Genomic DNA, 11,489 nt, shown 5'->3' on the forward strand with positions numbered 1-11,489 from the left:
TCGTGTGCCCAGATGAGGAGCTGGTGCCTCACCCAGGGTGAGGCCTGAGCTGCGATGGTGTCTGCACAGCTGTCATAGTCATTAACCTGAAAAACTTTGCTCCACAAGATGAAGATGCTTGCTCCACACATGGAAGGGGGGCAGGGGCTGAGACTTCAGGCAAGGGATCCTGTCTCCCACCAGGTGTCCTGATGCAACATCATCAGTGAGGACCTCTCTCTGCAGCACAGCTGAGCACAGCCCACATACCTGAGGCTCAAGCCGCAGCTGGAGAAGAAAGGCTGCCAGCCAGCAGTGCCAAGGACCTAGCTTAAGACCAAAGACATGCACCAGTCCCAGGTGTAACATCAGAGTAATGACTGTTTAGGTGGCAAGGAACAATGACCAAAAGCCAGAGCTTCCCTCTGTCTGCCATAAAATGTCCATTTTCCTTTCACCTCTTATGTCAGTTCTGCTTTTCCCACTACCTTCATCAACCCTTAGTTAAAAACAATAAAAACAGCAATAATAAAGATGATCTGAAACTAGATATTATACCTTGCACCGTGATAAATGTGAACTCAGTGGCTCTGGAGACCATCCACCTCATTAGGCCTTTGTTCATGAAGAGCAAAAGGACCAAGCTCTGCCTCATGTTTCCTCTACCACAGCCCTTCAGAAGCCTGGCTACTGGGCTGGGAAGAGCACATCTCCTCAGTGGAGCTGCATCAGTCTAGACTCCACATCCAGCCCTGGGTTCCCATACAGTCCCCAGTCCCTCGACTGCCTTGGGCCTCGGGCCTCTCAGCATTCACCTGTCCTGGGTGTGTGGTGGCTCACACAGGCCAGGGTAGCAATCATCTGGGTGCTGCTGTGGTCCATTGCCCACTGGTCTCCATTGCTAGTTCTAAAGTCTGTGATCTTCACACCTGCTGCCACCTTAATTCTGTGAGGTAAGAAACAACATGTATAAGAACATGTATAAGAAAACATCCCAGGTCGACTCTGCAGGCCAACATGACCCCATAGTGTGGGCATACTGTCCTCCCCCAGGAGACAGGAAGAACACTGTGAGTGGCAGATTAAAAAATATGAAAAAATGTTCAACATCTCTAGCAATTAGAGAAACACAAATTAAATCTACACTGATAGTTCATCTTACTCCAGTCATAACATTAATTGTCACAAATACAAGTAATAATAAATGTTGGCAAGGATGTGGAAAAAAGGCACACTCATACAATGCTGGTGGGACTGCAAATGGGTGTAATCACTCTGGAAAGAATTATGGAAATTCATAAGAAAGCAATGCAACCACCATTGGACCTAGTCATCCCACTCCTCAGCTTATACACAAAGGACTGAAAATCAACACGCTACAGTGACATCATCTCATCAATGTTTATAGCAGCTCAATTCACATTAGCTCAGCTATGAAAACAACTTGGTGCCCTTGACCAGATGAATGGACAAAGAAACTGTGTTGTATATACACAATGGAATATTACTCAACCATAAAGAAGAATGAAATTATGGAATTTGCTGGTAAATGGATGGAACTATATAATATCATGCTGTGTGAAATAATCCAATCCCCCCAAACAAAAGGCTGAATGTTCTCTCTGATATGAACATACTAACACAAAATAAGGCAGGGGGAGGGAAGAAAAGACACAATTTACATTAGACAAAGGGGAATAAAGCAAAGGGATGGTGATGAGAATAGGTAAGACAGTAAATGAAATGGACATGACCTTTTTATGTTCAAATATAAAAACATGACTGGTGTATCTCTACATCATGTACAAACACAAAAATGGGAAGTTACACTCCATGTATATATAATATTCCAAAATACATTCTACTGTCATTAGTAACTAAGTAAAAAAAAAAAACAAATAAAAAATGAGATTAAAAAATATTAATAGCAATGACTTTCCAGGATAATAAATGCACCTCTAGGTGGTGAGAGGCAAACATTTGTGCAGCATAGACATTTAATTTTTTAATAGTTATCTTTACCTTATTTGCTTAGTAAAATGCACACCATAGCAGAAAACCTAAGGTGGAGACTTAAGGTGGAAATGAGATATGAGATATGGGGACACATGAAGAGGCATGATGAAGAAGGATGCACAAACACTGAAGTTCCACCACTACAGGTGATGACATTAAGAGACATGCACATATATCTACATGCATACAGATGCTGAGAGCCATGGCCGAGTCTGTATGGTCCCTGGCATTTTGCCAACAGTATTGATTGACAGGCGAGGCATTACTATCCGCCTCTGCCACAACTTTTGAGTTCTCGCACTATTTTGGAGTTCTCGTGGGGATTTCCGGGGATTCCCCGAGAGTTCCCATTGGTTGGGGAAGTGCAGGAGGAGGGATTTCCGGGAGAGATATTTCCGGCTGGGGGTTCCTGGACAAGCCATGTGGCATTGGGGAGGATTCCCCGGGAGCTGTGTGAAGTGTTTTCCTGCAGTTCAAAAATAAAGTTTGTTCCTGCTTCAGTGGCTCATGATTTGTGCCCAGCCAGACTGCGGCATACAGATTTTTTTTTAAATGATACGAATTAATACTTACATGGGAGTTTAGGAAAGATTTTAATCACCATGGAAGTGAACTGACTTTTACACGTTTCATGGCAGGGGGTAGAAACAATGTAAGCAGGCACATTTAAAGCTTCAACTTATACATAATATCTATTCACATTTCAAAACAAAGCATATGAGCACTGCCATTCAGAGACACAGAAAGTAAAATGACTAAGGATCAGGATGCACAATAATCCCATAGGGGAGAAAGTGGATATCTGGGAATAGAAATACAATCTACCAAAGACAGCTATCCATGTCCTATAATTGAGAAGATATAGTACACTCTGTTTCTGTGTACCTTCAGAGATCATATCTAGGGGCCAGGAAAATGGAGAAAACACTTTGCCTGTGGACTTCCCAAGCTAATGAGATTACCATGGAACCTCAATCATGAAGGATGACTCTTGATCTCTGGAGTCATTACTGCTGAGATGCAGATAGTTGGGTGATCTCCATGTTCATTTCCTCCAATGTGTTTTGGTCCTTCACAATATCCTAGAAATTCAAATTTGTGTTTAGTTTCTTAACTTCAAAAAGATGGTTTCATTTAGTGTTCATAGCCAGCTACCAATGACCTCACTATGAATTACAATGCATCATGGGCCTTTCAGAAGCACTCTCAGATCTTTTAAGACTTCTGATGTTGAAGATTGTTTTTCTTGCCATTTTTTGAGCAGTTTGAGGTATCAAAATAGGGAACATCCTTGGATTAATGTTATAACTGTACCTAGCAATAGAGATATATGTGCAATAGGCATGTTTATTTTTCAAACCCAGGCTTTGTCAAGTTAGAGTATAAGATGGCTTCGGATTCTTATCAACTCAGAAAAAGCAGAAGGTCAGAGACAGTTCTTTGGATTTCAGTGTAGGCTGAATCATGAGGAACACTGAGGTTTCCTGTAATTTTATTATTGAGATAACATGCTCCCTATATAAAAAAATTTGTCAGAAAAACTAAATTCCAGCACTAGTAAACTCAAAAGTTTCAGTAAATAGCTAGGAAAACCCTTATAACTAACCAATTTAAAAAGACCAAGATGTTTTATCAGTTTTGTTCACATATAATCTGATCTTAAAACTTGAGCCAGTAGAAGACACTCCATCTATGGATACAGAAGGAAGGAGAACATAGAAGTTGGGAGAAAGTTGGGGAGGAATGAAAGCACTCTCATTGGGCAGCCAGGGCAATGTGGGAGACCACAATGTGTGGATCCTGTTTGCAATCAGGTCTTAGCATTTCTGGCTTAATATTTTCAAAATACTCCTGCTCTTTTCCATTATGTGCCTTGGTTTAATTGATTTCTGTTCTTTCCTGACTTTTTTTCTTTGCTTTACATATTCAGTTACATAAATATAGAACCTAGTTGGTTGTTAACTCCTGAAGTAATTGAATACTATCAATTCCCTTGGCAAGCTCACTGAGGCTTACCTGATATTGTTCTAGGAATGTACTAGTTTCCTACTGTGTAGAAAATAGTATAATTTTCTTATACTTTATTTATAAAGCAATTATATAAGAGTATGTGCTCTCTCCCTGTGTTTGTGAAAACTTCTTTGTTGTTTCTAATGGGGAAACAATGGGATCAAAACTGCCTTCTTGCTTTGTTCCACATGATTGTGCTCAGTATTTATTTGCAGAAAGTTTACATGATAAGGTACCTTTTCAGAAACTCTGTCCCTTGTCTGTTTTGAACAACTGAAAAGAAGAAATGAAAAGGTACAGAGTAGATGTAGATAAACTTGTGTTATTTATGTTAAGATATTTTTCTAGGTGATGTGTAAAATATTATAAGTCAAAATCTTGTCATAGTCACTGATATTGTTACAGAAAACTTAAACTGAAAAAGTGTAAGTAAGACCTAGGATATAATGCGGGAGGATCTAATGAGTTTCATTGTTACCATTCTGCAATTTGAAGGCTGATGCTCATTTTTAATAAATTTTGCTAATCTAAAGGAGAAACTGTCCTTCTGATAGTCACATAGGAAGTAACTAAAGTGAGAAACATCATTACATTTTTAGTTAGCCTAAGACACTCTTAGACTTGATTATTCTCCCTGCTAAACACAGAACTTACCCAGAGGTTTAACCATTATTCTAAGTGATAATTCAGAGTCCCAGTATGTTTTCTATGAACAGAACCTGTTGAATGGTGTCTGCACATTGCAGTTTTTCTATGACATGCACATACCATATCATGGGTCTGTCATTTGGGTTAACTGATTTTTTCCTTGGATTTAGATTTTTTTCCAGGTCTTTCTTGTGGAACATATTCAGGGGACAAGGAGGAAAGAGCCCATTTTCAGCAAGATGTAGTAACAGGAGTCACACTTTCATGTGCTGCTATCTATGAGATATTCATTTGTTTCTCTATAGCAAGAGTTATTAACCTGTGTCTTTAGATGTTGTAGAATTCACTGAAATAATATTTAAATTTTTTGAGAGAACATATTTTTCTAGGAGGACAGTCTACTTCAACACAGTCTCAAAGAGGGACTGTGACCAAAGTAAAGGATCATTGTGCTTCAAGTTAGCTAGATATATTTCCCTCTCTTTCCTGGTAAATCAAGGGGGAAGCTTCCTAGGAAACTGGCACTTTAACTGCATCTTTGTTGATGAACAGAAGGTGGCAGGCAGGCAGGGGAGTGGGTTTCATGTACAGAGACATCATGTCTGATAACTAGAGGATAGGAATGGAGGATGCTTAATTCCAGACTCATTTTATATTCTTGTTTAAGCTAAGACTGGGTTACATTAAGAACTCCCACTTAACCATAATTCCCTTCTGTTTGTATGATAGTGCTACTTATAGAATTCATGCATAGAATATTTTTTTTACTTAGTAAACAAGCTAAAAACTTCGATCCTGTGATTTAAGAAATTTAATAATAACTAAAGAACTAGCTTATTAATATTGGAATTTATCAATAGCTCTCTTTTTATTTTACAATTTTTTAAAGATTATTTTTGTACTAGGAATTGAACCCAGGGTGCTTAGCCACAGAGCCAAAACCCCAGCCATTTTTATTTTTTATTTGAATATAGTGTTTCACCAAGTTTCTTAATGTTCTGCCCCTGAGCCCCAAACCCAGCCTCACTGTATGTATCATTAGTATTCAGAAGTTTTTGTTCTCAAAGTGCCTTATCAATATTTTAAATATTATTTTCCTCATCCAGATTGTTGTGGATGTGTTTCTGTTTTACTCTTATTTTGAAGTATTAAAGCCTAGGTGCTAGATTTTATGATTTAATCTGTATTTTTTTTACTTAATTTACATTTAAATGAACATATGATATTACTTTTCTTAAGAAAAATGTATGCTTTTCCTCATTATCACTCTTTGTACTTCATTTCATTTTATGTCATGTAACATTACTTTTATGTCATTTTATTTTATGGTGCTTGACATTGAACCTAGGGCCTCCCACATGGTAGGCAACTACTCTACTACTTGGTTATTCCCCTAGCTGTTTTTAACATTATTATTATTTTTATTTCTGGGGAATGGGTACTATGGATTGAACTCAGGGGTATAAAAGCAGTCCTCTTTTGTATTTTTGTATTTTTGTGAGTCAGGGTCTCACTGATTTGCTTAGCATCTCACTTTTGTAAGGCTGGCATTGAACTCACAATTCTCATGCCTCAACTTCCAGAGCTGCTGGAATTAGACATGGTCCTCCATGCCCAGCCTTTTATTTTTTTAAAAAAATATATTTATTTATTTACTTTTTAGGTGTAGATTAACACAAAACAATGCCTTTATTTTTTTTTTATGTGGGCTGAGGATCGAACCTGGGTCCCACCTGTGCCAGGTGAGTGCTCTACTGCTGAGCCACAGTCCCAGCCCAGCTTTTTATTTTTAATATCCAACTTAACTCTTTTGAAGTAACTTTAGGGTAAGAAAATATTATGAGAGTTACTGATATAACCAGGACAGTACATCATGGAGCTACCCCATGAGGGATAAGACGCATAAAGATTTCCATGATACAAGTTAAAATATGGCAAATCTCAAAAGATAATTAAACTGGGATATAAACGTTGTTGTGTACTTTACATAAATTATCCCATTTAAGTTTCATGAAAATGTCAGTAGGCAGGTATTATCATTCATTTTACAAGTGAGGAAACTAACAGATTAGGTATCCCAGTAAGGTAGAGCAGACATTTGAGCAGACCCAGCACTTGGTGCTATGAATCTTCTTTTCAAGAGAGATTCTCTAAGTATCTAGAAGCACTGGAATGTCACCTTGTTCAGCAAAAATACATTTTTATATCTCAATCTGTTCTGAAGAAATTTATGGGTGGATATTAAAATGATAGTAATGAGGAGACATTTATAATGTTGACTCATAGTAAGAATCCCAGCAACATACGTGTATTCTTTTAGTATGCTTGTTAAGGTTATACTTTTTCATTAGTATATTGTACATTCAGAAAATAGACGGGAAATGTGATAAAAATCTATGAACTAAAGAGATATGTGAGAGACATTTAAAACTGCATGTTACCACTATGAAAAATTAGGAATCTTGGACAAGAGACAATAGACTTGTGAAATCACTGAATCAAGAGGAAGAGGAGTTCCCTTGTTGGACTCTCCATTTAGTATTGGAATTCCCTGTACCTCTTTCTCTCCAGAAAACACTCTTTAATTTCTTTTGATGAGTGATTCAATCCACTTTTATTCATGGGACCAAAATCCACCTCACTTAGCCTTTTTCAGTGCAAATAAGCATTTTTTACATGTTTGTGTATATACAAACCTGGATCTAGTCCTTCCAAAGAAATAGGACCTAATCTGTTTTCAATGGCACTATACTATGGACATGCATGACTTTATGTCATAACTATCATGCAAACTCATTGGGACCCTATCTTCTTGTAATACTTAAATGCATCCCCTACTTATGCTGCTCAGTTCTCTCCTTAGACTTCCTGCCCTATCTTTGGATTTCCAGATCACACTTCACATGCACCATTCTCATTTGATAAATGGATGAAATTACAGAAAATAATGCTAAGTGAATTTAGCCAATCCAAAAAGCAAAACAAAACAAAACAAATTCAGAATGTTTTCAGAATTTGGCTATAGGCACCACTTTTCCTCTGAATTTTCTCTGTAGCCTCAGAGTAAGAAGCTTTCCTGTTTGTAGGACAGCCTCTACAAAGGTGTTTCTTTTAATTTTTCAATAACTCTCTTTCCTTACTCACTAGTTTGCTTGACACACATAATTTTATAAGTACAAAAATAATGTAGTGGGATTCCATAATGTTTACAAATAAAACTAAAAGTTAAAAAGGTTATAACTTCCACTTTATTAAAATTTTCAAGATTTTTACATTGTAAAAGAAGATATTCTTTTTAGTTATTATTTAAGTATTTTTGTAGTATAGTATTTCTCAATTTGTTGTCTATTATATTATATTTAGTTATTTAATGGTTTTTTGTTATTTGAAGAAATGCACCTAGAATATAAACAAATCTTTTTTTTTAATATTTTGGATTTTTTCTTTCTTTTTTTATTCATATATGACATCAGAATATATTACATTTTTATTACACATATAGAGCACAATTTTTCATATCTGTGCTTGTATACATATTATATTCACACCAACTCATGTCTTCATACCTGTACTTTGAATAATAATGATCATCACATTCCATCATCATTAATAACCCCATTCCCTCTCTCTTCCCCTCCAAGCCCTCTGCCCTATGTAGAGTTTGTCTATTAATCCCATGCTCCCTTGCCCTATCCCACTATGAATCAGCCTCATTATATCAGAGATAACATTCAGAATTTGGTTTTTTGGATTGGCTAACTTCACTTAGCATTATCTTTTGTAACTCCATCCACTTACCTGCAAACGCCATGATTTATTCCCTTTTATTGCTGAGTAATATTCCATTGTGTATATATGCCACATTTTCTTTATCCATTCATCTATTAAAGGGCATCTAGGTTAGTTCCAGAGTTTGATTATAGTGAAATGTGCTGCTATAGATATTGATGTGGCTGTGTCCCTGTAGTATGCTGTTTTTATGTCTTTTTGGTATAGACCAAGGAGAGGATAGCTGGGTCAAATGGTGATTTCTCATTTTTCCAAAAATCTCCATACTGCTTTCAATACTGTCTGCACCAATTTGTAGTCCCACCAGCAGTGTGTGAATGTATTTTTGCCCCACATCCTGGCCAGCAATTATTGTTGTTTGTTTCATAATACCTGCCATTCTGACTGAAGTGAGATATCTTAGAGTAGTTTTCATTTGTTAGAGATGATGAACATTCTTTTTATATATTTGTGGATTGATTGTATATTCTTTTCTGATTAGTGACTGTTCAGTCCTTATTGATTTGGTTATTTTGGTATTTTGGTGCTTGAATTTTACAGTTTTTTTTTATATACCCTAGAGATTAGTGCTCTATCTGATATGTGAGGAGTAAAAAATTTGCTACCAGGATGTAGGCTCTCTATACACCTCACAGATTGTTTTTCTGTTTGTGTGTTGTTTGTTTGGTGAGGAAGAGACTTTTTAGTTGAATCCATTCCATTTATTGATTCTTGGTTTTAAATATTTCTTAATGGTTTCTCAGACCTACATATGTTGTAGAATTTAGAAGGTGTGAGTAAGAATACTGTGAAGTGAAGTTTGTAGTTCAGGTAGAAATTGACCAGTGGCAGCAGCAGGTTGCTTTCCTTGCCTAATTTTCAGTCACAGAATGTGTTGTGTCCTAGATAATTTTAGCAGCCGCTTCCTGTCCATTGTGAACTGCCACTCTGGTCAGAGCCATGCATTTTGATTGGGATGAGCAGGAAATTTTGAAAAGATAAAATTTCCACAGACTTAAATGTGGACTTTTATAAGAGAGAACAGCTTGCTCTCTCTTGTGTGTGCATAATGGCCTTCTAGAATTCAGCCCCGGTGGCAATATTTAATCTTGCTGTGAATGTGGCCAATAGTGTTTTAAGGTACACTATTAAATTCTGAGATCACTGTGGTTCCATATGTAGTGTGACTTCAGGGCACGAATCAGAGAAATGGATCTTGAATCAAGGTTGAAGCCTTAGATATCTGAAAAAATACACAGTGAGGTATGTTTCTGAGCCTTATTTTCTGTGGGCCAAGTGTAAAAGATAACCAGAGCAGGTTGAATGTAAATAATTCTAAATTTCTTATAATAAAATTTTGGCTTATCAGTTACAATAAGGTAAAAGCTTCTCACACATGGGGTCTATAAAACAATCATATTCCAAAATTATGAACTTTTTTTGATATTACCTATAATTCATGAAGAACTAAGTTTACAAAAAAATATGGCTAAAAACAAGCTATGGGAACATAGTAGACTCTAAAATATAGAAATGTATTTTTTCCAATTTAGTTCTACATGGAACATGATAAAATATGTTATATGGACAACATTTATGTCCCCAAACATGACTGAATGACAGGCAAGCTCAATTGGGTTTATATACAACAACATAGAAAAAAAATTGAACAGATTTAAGCAAGAGACTACTAGTGGATATAGTATGGCTAAAGAAGAGGGAAAATTTATATATAATCAGTTTGAGTAAATTGCAGTAAGACAATAAACCATTTGAGCAAGGACAACCTTTGAAAGAAAAAAGAGTCATAAATAGAGTTAGCAATGATTATTAAATCCCATTTGTATGCTGTGTGATACACTCTGAAATATTTCTTCAGGTTTTATCTTAGTCAAATTGGGAAAAAATCCAGAAATTAAAAAAAATAAACAAAAGAAATGTATTGCTCCTCTTCTTTTAGAAAGCATTGCTCCTCTGGTTTTAGAAGCAAATGAAGAGATATAGAGAGTTTTATTGAGCTGGCTAAGGTCACTTTACTAGTTACAGAAACTATCAAAAAAATAGAACCCAGGTTCCCAAAATCTCAGTATAATGTATTTCAGCCTTGCTGGCTGCACAGAGAATTTTTGTTGAACAAAGAAATTCTTCCCTTATGTACAAATTAAAGAACATTGATGTTTTTAGCCAGTCTTTTTCATTAATAACAATGATGTTAGTTTCTTTGTCTTTGGCCAAAAAATTACATGATCCCCGAGGACTTCTGGTTCATCCTCCATCTATCCTGCCACAACATTCCCCCTAGTCAAGATCATATTAATCTTTTGGCTGCTCCATCAAAACACTTTCTTCTATTAATCTTAAGATCAAACATATATTTCAGAGAAAAATATGATGCATGTTACAACTTAGTTTTACTCAGAAAAATAAGATTTTTTTCATAAAGGATATAATCCAAATGCTTTATATTTGGAGTGCATTATACAAATAAGAGGTAATTATAATGTGTATTGTGACCTTAGGCTATGGGTCTTAAAATAACCTTAAAATAATTTTAAAAAATATGTCATGTTTATTTTATTATTTTTTAATTTTTATTGTTGGTTGTTCAAAACATTACATAGTTCTTGATATATCATATTTCACACTTTGATTCAAGTGGGTTATGAACTCCCATTTTTACCCCATATACAAATTGCAGAATCACATCAGTTACACATCCATTGATTTACATATTGCTATATTAGTGTCTGTTGTATTCTGCTGCCTTTCCTATCTTCTACTATCCCCCCTCCCCTCCCCTCCCCTCCCCTCTTCTCTCTCTACCCCCTCTACTGTCATTCATATCTCCCCCTTGTATTATTTTTCCCTTTCCCCTCACTTCCTCTTGTATGTACTTTTGTATAACCCTGAGGGTCTCCTTCCATTTCCATGCAATTTCCCTTCTCTCTCCCTTTCCCTCCCACCTCTCATCCCTGTTTAATGTTAATCTTCTTCTCATGCACTTCCTCCCTACTCTGTTCTTAGTTACTCTCCTTATATCAAAGAAGACATTTGGCATTTGTTTTTTA

Source organism: Marmota marmota, unplaced genomic scaffold (genome assembly GCF_001458135.2).
Source record: "Marmota marmota marmota unplaced genomic scaffold, marMar, whole genome shotgun sequence".
In the NCBI taxonomy this organism is placed as follows: domain Eukaryota; kingdom Metazoa; phylum Chordata; class Mammalia; order Rodentia; family Sciuridae; genus Marmota; species Marmota marmota.